This window comes from Equus caballus, unplaced genomic scaffold (assembly GCF_041296265.1).
Source record: "Equus caballus isolate H_3958 breed thoroughbred unplaced genomic scaffold, TB-T2T haplotype1-0000019, whole genome shotgun sequence".
Lineage (NCBI taxonomy): Eukaryota > Metazoa > Chordata > Mammalia > Perissodactyla > Equidae > Equus > Equus caballus.
Window position 1 is genome coordinate 1837857 of NW_027222392.1, and position 21400 is coordinate 1859256.

The 21400-nt window shown below is 36.7% G+C and overlaps 1 pseudogene; it reads right to left on the minus strand.

Annotated features, from left to right (window-relative positions):
* Positions 1 to 506: 506 nt before the first annotated feature.
* Positions 507 to 1425, minus strand: LOC138922925 (olfactory receptor 13G1-like; annotated as a pseudogene).
* Positions 1426 to 21400: the final 19975 nt, after the last annotated feature.

Sequence of the window (21400 nt, forward strand, 5' to 3'; positions counted from 1 at the left end):
TTTGTAGAGGTAAATGTTTGTATACATGGATCTATAAGAATTAGAAGTTATGCATATATATTTTAGAAATACATTGGTATATAAATCACATTTTATGATGTAATTTATGATATATCTTATGTCATATATTTGTGTGATGTATGTGTATTACATTACAGATTTTGTAAATATGAAAAGTATGGAATTGTAGAGATGATGAGGAGGTCAGGAACAGAATAAGAAAAAGAGAAAACACTTTCTTCTACTGTGATTGGTTTTTAAAGTTTACATGAAAAAAATTTATTAACGTGTGGAACGATAAGTATAAATTACTAGTGAAATCATAAGAGAATAAGTACATTTTGGAAATAAGGAGCTAGGGAAGTGAGTTACAGTGGAGTGAATCATTCTTGCCCTTAAGAGAGAACAGGAAAAGTTGAAATGGAAATAAGTGAAACATCAGTAAAATCTGAGATGTTCTAGTAGACAATTCTAAAGTACAGTAGTGATGCACCCCCTTGAAACCATTAATGTTTCAGAAATGAAAAGACTTTCTTAATCCCTGTCTGCATCTCCTTGTTCTGGAAACTGTACACAATGGGGTTCAATGTGGGGGGTCACAAGAGTACAGAGTGCAGCTACCACTTTGTCTCTTTCAAATGTGTAGCTGGAAGCAGGACGGATGTAGGTGTAGATTACAGGGCAATAGTAAAGGGACACCACTATGAGGTGGGATGAGCATGTCGAAAAGACCTTTCTCTTGCCTGCTGCTGTGCAGATGTGGAGAATGGCAGTGATGATAAAAGCACAGGAGATGCAGGTGAGGGTGAAGTTGCCCACTGCCAGGGTAATATCTTCAATATAGACCATCACCTCATTGACTTTCACAGGGCTGCAGGACAAAGACAGCAGTGGGGGTATCTCACAGAAGAAGTGGCCAATGGTATTTGGTCCACAGAAGGTCAGCTTCAGGATGAGACCTGTGTGTACCCAGGAATTGGTTACTGCAATAGCCATGACAATGCTGAGTAAGGCCATGCACATATGGTGGTTCATGACAGTGCTGTAGTGAAGAGGGAAACAGATGGCCACATAGCGGTCATAGGCCATGGTGGTGAAAAGAACCATCTCAGCTCCCAGGGACCATGTAAAGAAGAAGAGCTAGGACATGCAGCCTCCGTATGAAATGGTCCTTCCTGATGTTAACATGGTCCCAAGCATCTTGGGTATTTTGCTTGTTGTGCAGATGATGTCTATAATAGCCAGTGACAGAAGGAGAACATACATGGGGGTATGTAGTGTGGTGTTCTAGATTATGGCAATGACAATGATCAAATTGCCAAGAAAAGCCACAAGATAGATGTGGAGAAAGACAATGAAGAGAACTCCCTGGAGTTCAGGATTTTGGCTGAGCCCCAGAATCATAAACTCAGTTATAATACTGATTCATATTGTTTTGGTGATTAAATGGCAGACATTGCAGAGAGTGAACATGTGGGAATTAAAGAAATCTGAATGTCATTATAAGATTGTGTGTGTGTGTGTGTGTGTGTGTGTGTGTGTGTGAATGAAGTGATTTGAGTATTGATTTGACACAACTTTGTAGCAGGAATTCCTTTATGATGGACTTTGGCCTTCCAGGCAATATCCTCTATTCTCAAGATCCATACCAATTTCTGATGCATATTCTTCCATTAATGACTCCAGTAAACAGAAGCCTGTGGTTGAGAAGAAAAATAATAGAAAAATAAATGTCTTCAAATATTTCAGTATTATCATTTTGAGTTGAAACTTGCCTGAGCCTAAGTTACCTTCATTTATACACACACACGCACACACACACACACACAGTGGAAATATAATACAAATAATTGCATATCTCATTTATTCTGTTAATTGCATGCCATCTTTCTACAAACATATGCAATCAGTAATATCCAAAACAACAGAAGCTGACAGGACTAATCATAGTGGGAACATATCAGGGGGAAAATGCCCAACAGAAAATTCTAAGGCTGGGTATTCATGAGATCATTGACTAATTTATTGAAGTCCAAGCACCAAATAATTTAATCAAATTCCTGCTTTGAGATTTTTTCCTCAATTTTAAAAGTGCAATCCTAAAATTGAGTGAACTAATTTGTTGTACTGCCGTGCAATGGCAAGAGTGTTGGATGTAAAAATAGAAAATCTGGGGTTACTTCTTCATTTCATCATAGCTGTAGACTGGCCATTTACCCTCCATAACATTCAGATTTCTTACTTCCAAAAATAGTATAAATTGGGACAAATATTAGATATTATATAGTCGGAGCAAAAGGTTTTTAGGGATACTCCAGGATAGAAGCAGCTGAAAAACAGTTATCTGAAAGGTAGCCATGAGTTTCAAAGGGAAATTCTTGTTTTATTTTATTCATCCCCAAAACTTTTCTAGCACTTTGTCACCTGTTTTCTTTTTGCTTATTTGTTTGGATAGATTTGTTTTTATGTATAGTCATATTTTTACCTGAATTCATGACTATCAGGACTATTGTGACCCGGTGCATCCAGTAGCAGTATTCAAAGCAATTGTAAATTTATTCATAACTTTATGTTTTATATTGTTCACTGCTTTTCAGAGGTCATATTGTACCTCAGATACCTATCCAGCGGTATAAGTAAAAATCATGTTTGAGACAAAAATCCAATCTGATTTGCTCCTCTAGGCCCTGAAATCCCAACTAACAATTTTCTAAATTTAAGCTAGTGACTGATTCATGTGTAGCTGTTCAGACTGGTGTGAAAAAGTAAAGATTTTGTTTAACCTATAATCCACTTCAAGAATTCCTAGCTTTATTTTTTTTATTTTTTTCATAGTGAAGTGATGTAATATCTGCCAGTACTGGATCTATGTGTTAGATCCTCTGTAGATATATAATTTTTTCTAAAAAAAACTTTGGAAATTAAATGTTAACATCTTTATGTAATTGATAAGAAAACAATGTTCTGAAAGATAAAATAACAGATGACTGGATTACAAACCTCATAAGTGGAAGAGACAAAATTTACATCTAGCTTTTCTGACTCTAAGGAAATTACTCTTAACCTCTCCACTATATGCCTTCAGGTAAAACACAAAATAGTATGGTGAATGCACACAAAAAAATGAATGATATAGGAAAGGTTGGAAAGAACATATAAGTTTTATGCTGAATAATATATGATTTGGAAAACATAGATGAGGATAGAAAATATAATTGTGATAGTTGATATTTGAAAGTTAATTTAAGTATTTTTTAATATTTGAAATATATGATATTGAAATAATGACATTACTCTTTAAAATACTGAGTGTTGAATGTGTTTTTCAATTATTCTAAGAGACCCTGGTCCTTCATTCCATCTGAATCAGAGATCTGGTATCAAAGCTTCTTGGGGTGAATGTATAAGACAATGGAACTCTTCCAGCCTTCTTGCTCTTACTCACCAAAATAGGCACCCAAATATAAACTGAGTCCGTGATGAAGAAAAACCTTCAATTGTCCCTTGGAGAATTGTTATTTATCAAGGTAATTAATGCTATATGACCATGTAATTTTTATTTACCCATGTAATCATTAATGATTCTATCCCAACATTCAAAGCCAGGTTTCACAAAATGCAGAAAGTTTGCAAAGCGATAAGTAAGTACACCTCCGCTCCACTATCTCTGATTTAAGAGTAAAAGTGAAGAGGATCTGGAGACTGCTTTTCTCATCTCTTCTTGGAATGTCCCATTCCCTTTACAAGAGTGATAGCATTGCAGCTCTATTCTCAATGCTCGTGCCATAAGTTGGAATGGTTACTGTGTGTAGAAAAGGTCAAATTCAAAGGGGTATCATGACACAGTTCACTGGGAGGAGAGGGTATCTATTGACTATAAAAGCTTTGTTCAGAATGTTTTCTATTGACCCATGATGTAGACATATATTATTTTCAATCCACAGGTGTCCAAAATTTCTATTCTATGGTCAATGGTTTCTAGTTACATTCTGCAAGTGAGACTGGCCTGGCTTCCATGCTACCCTTGATTCCCAAAAGCCAGAGCATCCATCCAAAGAGAGCCTGCCCACATCAGCAAGGATGTCTATTTCTTCAGGTCTTGTAATTTATAGCCATTGACTTTTGGCCATGTTCCTTTTTGTTCATCTCATCTAGAATCATCTATTTTGCTTTAGTTATTATTTTTAAACTGACAGATTTTTTTATTGATTTAAATTTGGAGGTAAGAAAAAGTAGTGAAAGTTAAAATTAGGTAAATGCTTAGGGCTTAAATCTTGATGGTGGCAATTTCTGTCAATGATCTTGTATTTTTAAGGTAAGTTTTCAAAATCTTGGGCTATCTCTGTTAGCTAAATGTATAATAACAACAGCAGTAAACTTGTTGAGTTGCTTTGAGAATTAAATAAGAAATGCATATCATTAGCCCAATACTTAGCCCATATTTAGCTCTCAAGTGAAGGTAATTTAGAGTTCCAAATTCCTATCATTTTAAAAAGTCATATTTTTAACCTATAGGTTTTTAAAATTAATAATGAGGCAATTTTTATTGCTTAAAGGAAGACAAACATTCCAAAAATATGTTTGCAATGATTGAATAATAGTATAATGCAAGAATAAGCAGCTTCACTTAAGGAAAATAAAAGATAATTCAATTAATACTGAAAGCAACAAAGATGTTTTTATTCAACCAATATTTTAAAGTCAAAATTTGTACTAATCATTATGCTTTCTATTTGATTACAGTGATGTAGAAATGTAATAAATGTTTTCAATTATTTTGGGGTTAATGGTAAATTAAAAAATGAACAATCAAATAACATGTATTGAGATCATCGGAAAATTATTAGAAGTACAGTATAAAGCAATTTTATATAGTGACATAGCATGCTTAATTTGGTCTTGGAAAGAATAATGAGAAGACCAAACTAAAATAATATTATGGTATTGTCCTTGAAAGGTAAGCAGTTTTCAAGGAGTGTTCAGGGAGAAGGAAGAGAAGAGAGGAAATAAATACCAAGGAAAAACACTAATGCTGCAAATGTAGGGAGGTGTGAAGTACAAAATTCATCTGGGATAAAGCAACTATTTTGGTGACGGATTTATGTGCATAGAACAATTATTTTGCTATGTGAAGTATAACATGATAGATCTTGTTTGATTATTATACTCTAAGGAAAAATTTTGTGCTCCTGTAGATAATAAGGAAGAAGTTGTAAGTCCGAGAAAGTAATATGTGGTGTGCCCCAACATTAGAAAGACAACCCTGCAGGAAGCATAGAGGATCAGTCCAGAGGGAGACATATTGTCCATTTTGAGATATGACTGTGCTTACAAGCACTGATTGACTCTTAGAACAATGCCAATTTAATTAAATTTAACACTAGGATTTATTTATAATAATTATTGCCAGAATAAAATAAAAGTTACAATAGATAAAACTACATGCAGAGAGAATTTAGACAAGTTATTTTTTTTGCATTTCTTTTTAGACAAGTTGATTTTTATTGTTTGGCAGAATGCAAGCACACTGACAAAGAAACACCAGCAAACCTTTCCTAGAGGGAGGGAATTGAGGTCACGTTGTGTTTACTGACACTTAGAACATTAATAGAGGTTCACATTAATATTTTAATGTCATTCAACATGTTATTTTGTTTAATCCTCAAAACAGGATTAATGAATAATTAAGAACGTTAATGTCCCAGTTGACATATGAGGTAGTTGGTCAAGTCTGATAGTGTTAGCAAACTTGCTCATTGCCACACACTCAGATATTGGGTACATGGAGATCTGAATCCAGGGAGTCTGATTAAAAAAACTCAGTGATGTTGCAATCTACAAGCCAATGTTATACCAATGCAACTCAATGTATTCTCCCACATCATCAACTATATCATCAAAATCATCAAAATCATCATCAGCATCATCATTGTTTTCAAATACCTGTTTCTTCTTTGCAAGCATGGACAACATATGCATATGTAAGGCAAGCCGCTAGGAACTCACCAGAGAGCCACTATGTTTTATGGGGCTAGAGTGGTAAAATTTACTTTATCCTCTTACATTTCTGAATAACTTTTGTCAGACAATTTCATTCAAGATAATTCTTCACTAAGTAAGAGTTGCTTCTAGTTCAAGTTCATTCAGGGAGAATGTTGCATTCTTTTTAGCTTAGCTTCACAGCTTAAGTATTAAAAGAGAGATGAAAGTGCCCATTTCTCAATTTTGCAACTTAAAAGTAGTGTAAAAGAGAAAATTTGGTGCAGGTTCAAGGAGTGTGCATATAATTGTGTAAAAATTATGGCCCTACCCAAGGAAGTGTATCCATCGGGGTTAGCCTGGGGCTGCCCCTGTTTTTCCAGAAAAAGTCTCATGTCTTAAGAACACCTTCATTCCTGAGAAAAATGGGATGATTGATCACCCTATGACCCCTGAAGTCAATGCCAGAACTGTTCCTGAGAATCTTGTTCACACATGAACTCCCAAAGAATTTTATTCTCTAAGTTTCAGAAGAAATATTTTGTTTTGCAAATTCAACTTTAGCCTGTCACTCTCCTTATTCAAGAGTGAATTACAGATTCTTGTATATGACAAAATATACACATCAAATGGTGAACTGAAGTTGTTACATAGGCTACACTTATGAGAGGTGCGGAAGCAGCTTAGAGCACATTGATACAATGATAAATTTTGAAAACTCATTTTAAATCATTTTTCTAATTAAACCTTCACACTAATTGAAGAAAGGGGATATTCTAAAATAATTTCTCAAGCATAGGAAGTATTCCTGCCACATTGGTAACAGTGTACTTACCTAAATTTAGTTGACTTTGTTTTAAAGTCTAATTTGTGAATATGTGATATGTAAGAGAAAAATTTAAGAAGTCAGGCAGACAATGTAAGCACAAGTATCGTCAAATAAGTATCCTCTATTTTAAACTGAATTGCAACCCATGGACAGATTTTCCCCTGCCCTATACCTAAAAATGAACCAGAGAGACTACGTGGATCATGCATATCCCTATCCAGGTCATAATTAGACGGTGACTGTGAAAAGTAGAATTTCCACAAGTACTCACTTTAGTTCTTTGCAGGGTATCACCATGTTTGAACAGTGACCTGCATCAAATCACCAGAAAAAAATGGAAAATAAAGACAACATCCCTGATCAGTTTGCTTTCAACAGACTTCTGTCAGGCTTCCTTAAGTATTGATTCCATTATGTTGAAGATCAATCAAAGTAACATTTCCTGAATAAAGAACAAGGAGCCCCAGGGAACAGCATCTCGGACTGAATTTCTGAGAGGTAGTTAAAATGGATCTCAGCAGAATAATCAAAACAACTCTGCACTGATAACAAATTACAGATGTAATAACTTGGACTTTCTGTGTCATTTCTCTATAAGACAAAATGATATCCCAAGATGATATCTCCATGATGTAGGAAATCTGAATAATGAGAGAGACAGTAGGAATGCTGGAGGGAGATTCAGAGAATGGATGGATGGACATTGGTATAAAAACAGCTACAGCTGCCGGAAGGATCACTCTCTCTGAATAGAAAATAAACAGAGATGAGAATGGCAGAAAGTGGATTCCAAGATGAGATTACAGCAAAGATTGTAGAAGTTCGTTTATCCCACTACATTCTGAGGGAGTCAGGGTCTACAAATATACTAGAGAATGACATTCGGTTTTCAGTGAATGAATATAATCAACTCTTTCGTTAAATTTCTTCCTGAATTGAATTGAATCATTGTTTGAAAATATGTGTTCAACCTTTTGGCATTGTGTATGCATGGGCACACACAAATGAAACTCATGTGTGTGATGTACTCACAGTAAAATAGCATCATCTCTGTCTATCTTGCTGACAATCCTCATATTTTGAAATGTCCATTGAAAGTCAAACACCTATTTTCATGTTTACCATATAGACTTCTTTCCTCTATTTGTTTATGTCTGAGAAAAAGTACACTCGTGGATATTAGATCATTTTAAACAGTTTTCTTAAACAGTAGACAGTGACAGTGATCTAAATGCTCATATAATATATCTTAAATTATTAATTATTTATATATCATATCCTTTATTATCCTAAATATTATCTAAGTATATCAGACTGTGAAATAAGATTACAAAAATGGGCAGGAATTATATATACTAATAGGCACATGGTTAAGTAGAAATTACGTGGACTCTAAAGAATGATTCTCTTAAGTCTGGGGACATAATTTACTTTGCTTTTGTGATATTTTTAAGAGTTAAAATAACTTGCCTTCTTCTGTAATGGTAAAAGTTGTTGTCCATATATTACTTCGAACAGATATATTAAAAATATATATAACATTTTCAGGTACTGTGATTGACTGGACGATAAATCAGATTAACTTAAAATAAAAACTGTGTGTGAAAGGCTGTACTGGAGGGTATTTGTTAAAAATTACATAGAGATATTATTTTATGTATAAACACTTCATCCAGTCATCGCCTCTTGGTTCCAAACCCTCCCTTACTCAGTTGCTCTGGGGTGTTGAACTGGATTGAACCTGTAAAACCTGTAACCATATTGCTACTGGTCAGCTGGCACCACATTAACTCTGCCATTATGGGGCAATGGAAGGAGATTGTAAGGCTGAGTGAGGAAAACAAGGTGAGTCCCTGGTCTTTCTCTCTGCTGGAAGATCTATCAGTTCTATTATTTTGACTTTTGATTGAAAATATCACAGTATGTTTTATGAGTTTGTCACATTCTTTTAAGTTTGTCAAGTTAGGTCATGCATCATTTAAAGCTAAACTAGTGTGTGCACAGAGAATTTGTTTTATATCTTTGTGGTGGAAGTGTCCCTTTGGCATTATGAAAGTTTCCTCTTTATCTCAAAAAATGTTGCTTGACTTACTGCCTATGTATTCTGATAGGATAATTGCACCAGTTTTCTTTAGTTTTGCATGGTATATCATTTTCTTTCTTTATTTTGCCAACTTTTTCTTTGTTTGTGTTTGAAGATATGTAAGTGGCAAATTTGCTTTTTAACAAGATCTTAATATTTTGATATCAGCGGTTTGGTTATTTGCATTTAATTTAATTCTTGATCCATTTTTATTTGCTTTCTTGTTATTTACTTTCTATTTTTTCCATTTGTTTTGGGTTCCCTTCTCTCTTCTTTCTTATGTTCTTCTTCTAAAATTTTTTTATTTTTTAATTGCAGTAACATTGGACTATAACAAGATATAGCTTTCAGATGTACAACGTAATATATTTAGAATTCTGTGAAGATTGCATTATGTTCACCACACAAAAACTAATTATAGTCCATCCCCTAACATGTGAGCCTAATCCCCACATTTGCCCTCACCCTCTTTCCCCTATGTAACCAGCAATCCAATCTCCATTGCTATGTATTTGTTTGTCGTTGTTTTTATCTCCCACATATGAGTGAGATAATTAGGGATTCGACTTTTTCCCTCTGACTTATTTCACTCAGCATAATACTCTCAAGGAGCATACATGTTGTCATAAATGGCCGGGTTTCATCATTTCTTATGGCTGAATAGTATTCCATTGTGTATATATACCACATCTTTCTTATCCATTTGGCCCTTGATAGGCACCTAGGTTGCTTTCACATCTTGGCTATTGTGAATAATGCTGCAATGAACATAGGGCTCCATGTATCTTTATGCCTTTGTGTTTTCAAGTTCTTTGGTTAAATACCCGGAAGTGAGATAGCTGGATCATATGGTAGATCTATTCCTAATTTTTTGAGCATACTCCAAACTGCTTTCCATGGTGGCTACACCAGTTAGCACTGCCAGCAGCAGTGTACGATGGTTCCCTTCTCTCCACATCCTCTCCAACACTTGTTTCCTGTCTTGTTAATTATAGCCATTATGACCAGAGTGAGGTGATACCACACTGTGGTTTTGATTTGCATCTCCCTGATAGCTAAGGATGTTGTACATCTTTTCATATGGCTGTTGGCCATCCATATATCTTCTTTGGAGAAATCTCTGTTCAGATCTTTTGCCCATTTTCTAATTGGATTGTTGGTTTTTTTGTTGTTGTGCTGTATGAGTTATTTGTATATTTTGGATATTAACCCCTTATCTGATATATGGTTTGCAAATGTCTTCTCCCAGTTGTTAGGTTGTACTTTCATTTTGTTGATGGTTTCCTTTGCTGTGCAGAAGCTTTTTAGTTTGATATAGTCCCATTTGTTCATTCATTGTTTTTTTCCCTTGCCAAGTCAGACATGGTACTTGAAAATATGCTGCTAAAACTGATGTCAAAGAGCATACTGCCTATGTTTTCTTCCAGAAGTTTCATGGTTTTGGGTCTTACATTCAAGTCTTTAACCCATTTTGAGTTGATTTTTGTGCATGGTGTAAGGGAATGGTCTACTTTCATTCTTTTGCATGTGGCTGTCCAGCTTTCCCAACCCAATTTATTGAAGAGACTGTCCGTTCTCCATTGTATGCTCTTGCCTCCCTTGTTGAATATTAGCTGTCCATAGCTGTGTGGATTTATTTCTGGGCTCTTGATTCTGTTCCATTGATCTGTGTGTCTGTTTTTATGCCAGTATCATGTTGTTTGCGTTACTATGGCTTTGTAGTATATTTTGAAATCAGGGAGTGTGATACCTCCAGCTTTGTCCTTTTTTCTCAGGAATCCTTTGGTTTTTCTGGTTCTTTTGTTGTTCCATATAAAGTTTAGGATTCTTTGTTCTATTTCTGTGAAAAATCTTCGTGGAACTTAGATAAGGATTGCATTGAATCTATAGATTGCTTTAGGCAGTATGGACATTTTAATGATGTTAATTCCTCCAATCCAAGAGCAGAGAATATCTTTCCAATTCTTTGTGTCTCCTTTGATTTCTTTTAACAATGTTTTATAGTTTTCAGTTTACAGATCTTTCACATTTTAGGTTGCTTATTCCTAGGTATTTTATCCTTTTTGTTGAAATTGTAAATGGGATTTTATTCTTAATTTCTCTTTCTCCGACTATGTTGTTAGTGTATAGAATCACAACCAATTTTGTTTGTTAATTTTGTATCTCATGACTTGACTGAATTCCTTTATTGTTTCTAAAAGTTTTTTAGTGGATTCTTTAGGGTTTTCTATACATAAAATCATGTTGTCTGCAAAGAATGACAGTTTTACTTCTTTTCCAGCATGGATCCCTTTTATTTCTTTTTCTTGACTGGTTTCTCTGGCCAGGACTTCCAATACTACGTTAAATAAGAGTGGTGACAGTGGGCATCCTTGTCTTCTTCCTGTTCTTAGAGGGATAGCTTTACGTTTTCCTCCATTGAGAATGTTATTTTCTGTCGGTTTGTCATATATGGCCTCATCATGTTGAGATATTTTCCTTCTATACCCATTTTATTTAGAGTTTTTATCATAATTGGATGCTGTATCTTCTCAAATGCTTTCTCTGCATCTATTGAGATGATCATGTGATTTTTATTCTTCATTTTGTTAATGTGGTGTATCATGTTGATAGATTTGCAGATGTTGAACTATCCCTGCATCCCTAGAATGAAACCCATTTGATCATGATATATGATATTTTTAATGTATTGTTATATTTTATTTGCTAGTATTTTGTTGGAGATTTTTGCATCGATGTTCATCAGTGATATTGGCCTGTAATTTTCCTTTTTTGTTCTGTCCTTGTCTGGTTTTGCTATCAGGATAATTTTGGCTTTGTAGAATGAGTTAGGAAGCCTACCCTAATCTTCACTTTTTGGGATGATTTTGTGAAGGATAGGTATTAAATCTTCTTTGAATGTTTGGTAGAATTCACCGGGGAAGCCATCTGGCCCTGTACTTTTATTTTTTCAGAGGTTTTTGATTGCTGTTTTGATCTCCTTACTGGTAATTGGTCTATTCAACGTCTCTACTTCTTCTTAGTTTAGTTTTGGAAGGTTTTATGTTTCTAAGAATTTTTCCATTTCTTCTAGATTATCCAATTTGTTGGCATATAGCTTTTCATACTATTCTCTTATTATCTTTTGTATTTCTGAGGTGTCTGTTGTAGTCTCTCCTATTTCATTTCTGATTTTATTTAATTGAGCCTTCTCTTTTTCTTGGTGAGTCTAGCTAAGAGTTAGTCAATTTTCTTTATCTTTTCAAAGAACCAGCTCTCCATTTCATTAATTATTTCAATTGTTTTTTGCATGGAATATCTTTTTCCATCCTTTCACTTTCAGTCTGTGAGTGTCTTTAAGTCTAAAGTGTATCTCTTGTATGCAGCATACACATGGGTCTTCTTTTTTTATCCAATTGATCACCCTATGGCATTTGATTGGAACATTTATTCCAATTACGTTTAAAGTATCTATTGATAAATATGTATTTATTGCACTTTCATTATCTTTTTTTCTGGTTGTTTTAGTAGTTCTTCTCTATTCCTGACTTTTCTCTTGCTGTCTTCCCTTGTGGTTTGATGTCTTTCTTCAGTGATGTGTTTGATTTCTTTTTTCTTACTTGTTTGCTTGCTTATTATAGGTTTCTGATTTGTGATTGCCATGAGGTTCTATATAATATTCTATGTATATAACCATCTATATCAAGTTGACAGACTGTTTAGCTTGACCTCTTTCTAAAAGTTCTACTTTTTCACTCCCCTTCTCCCACATTTTATGATTTGAAATCATATATAGTCTCTTGTTTAGTGTGTCTATGCAATATGCTTTTATCCTTGAAATAGGTGATTTTAGTGCATTTGTCTTTTAACTTTCATATTATCTTCACAGGTATTTGATCTGCTACATTTCCTATATTTTTACCTTTACAAGTGATTTTATTACCTTATTTTATATAATTATTTTTATCTCTATTTGTGGTCATTGCTTTCCCACTTAAATAAGTCCCTTCAGCATTTCTTGTAGAACTGGTTTCTTGGTGATAGACTCCTTTAATTTTGCTTGTCTGGGAAGCACTTTATCTCTCCTTCTATTCTGAATGACAACCTTGATGGATAGAGTATTCTCAGCTGTAAGTTTTCTCCTTTTAGTACTTTAAATATGTCATGTCATTCTCGCCTCTCCTGCAGCCTTTTGACTGAGAAGTCCTCTGATAGCCTTATGGGCTTTCCTCTGTATGTCACATGTGGCCTTTCTCTTGCTGTTTTTAGGATTCTCTCTTTATCTTTAATTTTGGACATTTTAATTATAATGGGTCTTGATGTGGAACTCTTTGGGCCTATCTTGTTTGGAACTTTCTGTGCATTCTGTAGTTGGATGTCTGTTTCCTTCCTTAGGTTAGGAAAATCTTCATCTATTATTTCTTCAAATAAATTTTCTGCCCCTTTTTCTCTCTTTTCTCCTTCTGGGACACCTATAATCAGAATGTTCCCATGCTTGATATTGTCCCAGAGTTTCCTTAGACTGTTCTCATTCTGTCTAATTCTTTTTTCTTTTTCGTGTACAGCTTGGGTGGTTTCCTCTAGTCTTTTGTCTAGCTCAGTGATTCATTATTCTGAATCCTCTACTCTCCTATTTAGTCCCTCTAGTGAGTTTCTCATTTCCAGTATTGTGTTCTTCATTTCTGAGTGGTTATTTTATATATTTTCCAGTGGTTTGCAGATGAGCTCACTGTGTTCATCCAGTCTTCTCCCAATATCTGTGAGCATCCTTCTGATATTTTGTTTGAACTGTTTGCCAAGTAGATCACTTATTTCTGTTTCATTTAGTCCTTTTCTGGCATTTTGTCCTGTTCCCTTGCTTGGAAATTGTTCCTTTGTCTCCTCATTATGCCTCTTTCTCTGTGCTTATTTCTATGTATTAGGTGAGTTGGCTATGTCTCCTGACTTTGGAGAAGTGGCCTTATGTAAGAGATGTCTTATGAGGCCCAGCACTGTGCTTTCCTCTTGTCATCAGTGCAAATGATCCAGGAGTGACCACTTTGTGGTCTGCTTGTGTCTTTCTGCTCTGGCATTATTGCTCTTAATTCAGGTACTGAGGCAGTCTAGTCTTTCCTTCCCTGGCTAGCTGTTTGTAAATCCTGTTTGGGGAGCCTCAGCACGGTTGTCTACAAAGTCTATCAGCACACTCCTGTTGCGGTTTTCCTCTTAATTGGATTGTTACACAGTGTAGCTGTATGCTAAACTCAGGGCTTTACAGTTGCTATAGGACTCAGGCCTACAAGACTGTTGTCTGTTCTCTTAGGAGGGCAGCTGGCTGGGGCTGGCCCTAGGCATGGGAGCACTCAATTGTTTCAGGCCTTGGAAGGTGGGGCTGATCTTTTTTATGGTTATTTATGAAGCAGGGGTCTTTTGCCTCTGATAAGCCTCCACCCCCACAGGAGCACACACACTGTCAACATAGGCCTGGTCGGCGCACACTTCCCAATGCCCTGGAACATACACCAGTGCACCATTGCAGAGGTCCCCACCTCTCCACCAATGTCACCACAGTTCACCTAGTCCTCACACATGCCCTGCCCGACAAAGGCAGAGACACTTATCTGCCTGTACAGGATCAAGTCACCCAGTCAATGCTGGCTGACAAGTAGCCTGAGGGCTTGCTGTTGGGTGGGGCCAGTCCCTAGGGTAGGTTGCCTGCCCTGGCTGAACTGGATTAAATACACACACTCTAGTGGGTGTGGCAGGCCCCTGAGCTAACAGGCCAAGGGAAGAACCTCAATGGCATCCCCAGGGGTCTGTGTCAGCACACCTGGACCAGGTCAGAACAATGGCCCCGACGAGTGTCTCAGTCTCCAGAGAGGTCCCTCCTCTCACCAAGATGCCCCCAGAGCCCATGAGGTGAATCTCTTTTCAGCAAAGGACTGTCAGCCTTCTCTTTGGTGATTCTGGGTTGCTGAGATGGGTGAGTTTGTAGTGGGCCCTTTAAGACCTGGGTCTTTTCAGCTTTCATCTGATAGCTTTTCTGGGGGTATCCTTGCTGCATTTAATAGCCAGCAAAGATAGACAGTAAGACCCTCATCTCAGTTGTGCTGAGGCTGAAGGAGGCTTATAACAGTATGGACCCCCACTCTGGACCTCACTCCTCCAGTGAGGGCTGCGAACTGTCAAAGAAAATAATCCATAACCAATCTATAAATGAAAATTTGGGTGAGTTTATTCTGAGCTGAAATCTGAGGACCATGGCCCGGGGCCTTTCTTCCAGAAGAAGAAAGGGCACCAAAGAAGTTGGGTGCACAGAGTGGTTATATATCCTCAAACAGGCTGTTTCACATATGATTGAAATGTCCCTTTTACAACAGTCACGAGACTGCTCTGTTGGCACAGCTATTGATGGAAACAGCAGGTAGGTCTGCTGTCTTGGTGAACACAGCAGGATGGCAGGTCTGTTGTCTCCAGCTGAGTGGTCACAGGTGAACACTGCAATCAGTTCCTAGCCTAAGGAAAGATGCTTAATCTTTAAGGAAATGCCAAGTTAGAAGGGGGAGGGAAGTTGCACCTTTATCTCAAGGGCCTTTGTTTTTGCCATAGGAAATGTCTATACAATACATGCTCAATGACCACAGTCAGGTCCTTTTGGAAAAAAACAAAGTCAGGCCAGATCAGGTTTACACCAAATGGCTTCCTCATATCCTCCAATATATCTTATTGCTTGCCATTTTTACTTTGTCAATACCTTAAGGTGGCTCCCACCTGGCCAGCTGAGAAACTCTGCTCCTCCCAAAGGAGGCTTTTTTCCTCTCCAGCAGGAATTTCTGCCTCTTCCACCTTAGTCAGGACTGTCCCTTGTTGTGGAGGTTCTTTTTATCCAGTTTTCAGTTTTACCTCCAGGGTAATTTTTCCAAAAATAGTTGTAACCTGGTTGTGTTGGTGGGAGGAGAGGAGTTCAGAGGGTGCTTATGCTGCTATCTTGATGAGATCTCTTCTTTTGTTCTTTTTGATTAATGTATTTTATTATCCCAATTTTTTCATTCATTACCTGAGTAGCTATGCACTTTTTATACTGATTTTCATTCTTATGCTTGAGATTATAATATACATTCATGAAATTTACATCATACTAGAAATTCTGTCTTTTACAGTTTCACAAAAATGTAATGCATTTAGAACACCAAGTAGTTTACTCCCTTCTAAATTTGTATTAATTTTATAATGGATTTTAATTACACACATATCTCCACCACCCATGACTTGTATTGCTTAATCAGTAAATATTCCTTTACATGTAGCCTTATATTTATACTTTTAATTGTTTTCTTTTTCCCTGCATTTTTTACCCATAGTGACAATTTTCCTTCTCCTGAATAACTCTGCTTTCAATTCTGATCCACAGATTTCCTGCCAACAAATTATTTCAGTTTGCATATGCATGAAACATTTTTATGTTTTTTCTACTTCAGGAAATTATGGTTACTGGGTATATAATTTCTAAGTTGCCTATTATTTTATTTAGCACATTAAAGTTATATGTAAATTGTTTTATGATATTCATAGTTGGTGTTGAGAAGTCAACTGTCATTAATGTTAATGTTTCTTTGAAGAAAGTGTTTTTCATTCTTTTTTACTACTGTCAAGATTTTCTTTGGTATTCACTAATTTTATTATTATGTGCCTAAGATGTAATTTTTCTTTTATTTATCTTGTTTGAAGCTTGCCAATTATACTTATCTGTGAGTATCTTTTTCTATGTTTCTACTTCCCCTTCCTGTCTTTGTATCTATGCTCCTCCTGCAATGAAAATAACATATGTGTTAGAATTTTCACTGTGTTCCTCAGGACACTGAGGACAGGGACATGGAGGAAGCACTTCCTCTCCATGCTCACCCAGTAATTCAGCAAAAGGTAAAGCATGGGCAGCTCTTGGGCCCAGGAGTTGTCAAGGAGCCCAGATCATGACAGAGATCAGCATATACCCCCAATACACCAACGGAACTGCCGGGCCTGTGTAAGCAATGCAGGCAAGGCCGGGTGAGACCATACCAGCCTTGCTCCTGTGTAGAGATTAAATATCATACTTTTTTGATTTTTTGGTGAGGAAGATAGGCCCTGAGCTAACATCTGTTGGAAATCTTCCTGTTTTTGCTTGAGGAAGATTGTCTCTGAGCTAACATTTGTGCCAGTCTTCCTCTACTTTATATGTGGGACACCGCCACAGGATGGTTTGTTGAGGAGTGCATAAGTTTGCAACTGGGATGTGAAACCATCAGCCACAGGCTGCCCAAGAAGAGAATATGAACTTAATCACTACATCACCTGGCTGGTCCCTAAACATCATACTCTTAAACAACCAATGGGACAAAGGAGAAATCAAAAAGGAAATCAATGAATATCTTAAATTAATGTGGAAACTAAAACCTATTGGATGCTGCAAAAGCAGTTCTAAGAAAGAGGTTTATAGCAATAAACACCTAGTTTAAGAAAAAAATAGGGGCTGGCCCCGTGGCCTAGTGGTTAAGTTCACGTGCTCAGCTGCAGGCAGTCCAGTGTTTCATTGGTTTGAATCCTGGGCATGGATATGGCACTGCTCATCAAACCATGCTGAGGCAGCATCCCACATGCCGCAACTAGAAGGATCCACGATGAAGAATATACAACTATGTACTGGGGGGCTTTGGGGAGAAAAAGGAAAAAAATGAAATCTTTAAGAAAAGAAGAAAAAGAAAAAAATAGTGATCTGAAATAAACAACCTAACTTTACACCTCAAGAAACAAACTAGCCCAATGTTAAAAGAAGGAAGGGGATAAAAAAGATCAGATCAATATCTCTGATAAACAGGGAAGGAAAAATTGTTCAACAAAATGTTAGCAAACTGAATTCAACAATACATTAAAAGGATCGTAAGTAAGGTCAAGTGGAATTTACTCCAGTGTTTCAAAGATGGCTTGACATTTAAAAGTCTATCTATGTGATGTATCACCACACACCCATTAACAAAATAAAGGATAAATGTCACATCATAATCATCTGAATATATGCAGAAAAAGCATTTGAGAAATTTCAACACACTTTTATGAAAAAAACTCTTAATGAACTGAATATAGATGGAGTGTAACTCAATATAATGAAGACCATATATGACAAGCCCACAGTTAGCATCATACTCAACAATGAAACTCTGAAAATTTTTTCTCTAAGATCAGGAACAAGCCAAGGGTGCCCCCAATGGACATGTTTATTCAAAATAATATTGGAAGTCCTAGCCAGAGCAATTAGACAAGAAAAAAAGGCATGAAATTCAGAAAAGAAGAGATACAATTTGTTCTATTTGAAGGTGGCATGATTTTACACATAGAAAGCCCATAAGACTCCATAAAAAAAGGTTTGCTAATAAAAGATTTCAGTAAATTTCAGGAAAAGGTACCAAAACATAAAAATAAGTTGTATTTCTATACATAAATTATATATATATAATATGTATATAATTATTATATCCTCTTGATGATTTGATGTCTTTATCATTATTTAATGTCCTTCTTTGTCATCCTGTCATTACTTTCAGTCTGTTTTATCTGATATATAAGCATAGCTCCTCCTGTTCACCTTTTCTTTACATTTGAATAGAATATCCTTTTCTATCCCTTAACTTTCAGTTTCTGATTGTCCTTAAATCTGAAATCAGCCTTTTTAGAAAGCATATATTTGAACCTTGATATTTTTAAATCTATTCAGCCTCTCTGTGCATTTAGATTTAAGAATTTATTGCACTTATATTTAAGGTAACTATTGATAGGTAAGAACTTATTATTGCCATTTTAATTGTTGTCTGGCTGTAATGTATTTCTTTAATTTATTTTTTCCTCTTTTATTGTCTTCCTTCGTGAAAGACAATTTTCCATAGCATTGTAATTCAATTCCCTTCTCTTTATCTTGTATTTACTATAATTTTTTTGTTTTGTGGTTTCCTTGAGGCTTACTTGAAATTTTTTGTAAGTATTTAAAAGGACTCTTAGACCCAATTCCAATGTGTGTGTGTGTGGAGGCTTCCTCATGCTGACGCTGTTCACAGACACTAGGAGGGTGTCCAAGAATTCAACTTGACTCTGACACTATCTACCACAAGATAGCATCAGATTCCACAGTTTAAGGGTTCTGTCCTACATGATTATCCCTCCCCACTTTAGATGCCAGTCACAAGTCCACATTGTTGCCTGTGCTTCTGACCAAACAGCTACAGTTTGGAAGTTTCATCCCAAGGTCTTCAATGACAGATTCTTTACAGCAAAACAATTATAAACATCCAAAGAGGCTGGCACATTACTAGAGTTTAACTTACTCATTAACTATCCAGTCCAGGTGCTGGCCCTGTGGCCAAGTGGTTAAGTTCACGCGCTCTGCTTCAGTGGCCCAGGGTTTTGCTGGTTCATATCCTGGGTGCAGACATGGCACTGCTCATCAGGCCATGTTGTGATCGTGTTCCACATGCCACAACCAGAGGTACTCACAACTAGAATATACAACTATGTACCTGAGGGCTTTGGGGAGAAGAAAAACAAAGATTGGCAACAAATGTTAGTGCAGGTGCCAATGTTAAAAAAAAAAAACTATCCAGTACATTATTATATCTGAAAATGTCTCCCAGGGTGAGGCCACTCAAGTCTCCAGGCTTTCACATGATCTTGTCGCATTCCAAAAGCAAGAGTATTCTCAGCAATATATGGCTTCACCTTTTCAAGCACCAGATATAACTGAGCTAAGGGAATATCATCTCTTGCTCTGAGCCTCTTGCTAAGTGTTAATGTAATATTATATTTCCCTTATTATATTATCCACTTATTCTTTCCTTTTCCCTTTGTCACTATTTTTACTTCTCTCCATTTTACTCAAATTTTCCATCCTTTGAAAAAAATGTAGATTTTACCACTATGCTGGCCTAATTGCCAGTAGCCATGGTAATCTAGCAAGTGCCTTCCTCTTATTCCAATTTTATTTAGATAAGATAAAGAGGCATAGATGCAGAACTAGTGGCTTATCTTTACCAGCCATGCCTTCACTGTTAATCTCAATTTTGACAGATGGGGTGAAGACACAACCTGCTCCATCAGGCCATTAATAATTGTGATATAAAGGTTAAAAGCATAGTTACAGTTTCTTACTTAGACATCATTCCTAATTCCAGTCCTTTTAGTTGCAGACCTGATACTATGACCACAGACTCGAGTAGGGGGGAAGAAATGGGGTGATGTGAAGAAAGGATACCAGCAACTTCCCCACTCTGTCTTCCCCAGATCCACCAGAAAAACAGAAATCTTCCTAATGGGAAAATTTCTTTAGCCCTACTCCTGTTGATGTTGAGTGTGAACACATACTTATGAAAGCATGTAAGCCAGCCCTTCATGACGTTTCCTCCCACCATTTGTGACTGTAAATGTTTCAATTGTCTGTCCCAATTTTCTGTTAAAACTGTTACTCTGACGAAGATATTGCTCTGCCTACTGCTGGACATTATGGGCAGTAAAGTGAATTCCTTGGGCTGAAGAAATGCCAGTCAGCCATCCAAATTAGTGCAGCATTTTCTGTTTTCCTTCTTTTATAACACTCTCCACATTTGAGTCTACCACTGGACTTTTGCTCAGTCTAGGGTCAGTGTCTATTCCTGTCAAGACCCATGTGTAGCCCACAAGAGCTACCAGCATTAGTCTCATTTTCCTGCTATGATCAGGACCTTCCTACCAGGGAATCTACCACATATCCAGCTGCTGTCTCTGTCTCACTTGTTGCAGTCAGGACAGTTCTTATTGGCATATTGCGCCTCAGGGGGTGCAAGAGAAATATGTCTAGATTCATCCCAACTCTGCGCTGCTGCAACATCCCCATGTGCATTCATTTTATGGACTCAAGTAGCCATCTCTAGGATGCTTGTTGATCCCAGTAACCTACAAAACCTGGAAGTTCTGATGATTATTAACATGTTCTACTTTAATTCCCATAGTGAATTAAATCCCCGCAGTCCTCAAATTCCCCTAGTGATTTTCATTGGGCCAAGCCCCATATGGGCATCCCTTTAAAAATCACTATTCCATCTGGATTCCAGATGCATATGGATTCCACCCATATGCCTGACCATATGACAAGGACATTGGCCATTTCCCCTGAGTCAGTAAAACCCCAAATATAGGAGCTTTTCCCAACTGTTTGATTTTTTTCATCACTGCTAAGAAAACAGCACACAATTCTGCACCACAGGATGATCTCTTTTTACCTTCTTCAATCAAAATGGTGGCCTTCCACAGAGGATGTTGTCCGTTTACCTTGGAAGAGCTCGTTGTTGGTCAGTTTAGAGCCCTTTATAGGGCACTATCTATGTGGCAATCTGTTGCAGCAGCTCCTCAGTTGGCTCCAAAGTTGGTCCTAGAGGAAAAGAGGCTACCTGCTCATGGATGTAGTGAGTGGCTTCCTGCATTCCCCTGACAGCATCCTCCTGTATAATCCATATCTATTTTATTATGTAACTCTTTTGGGCACTGTCTTTCTT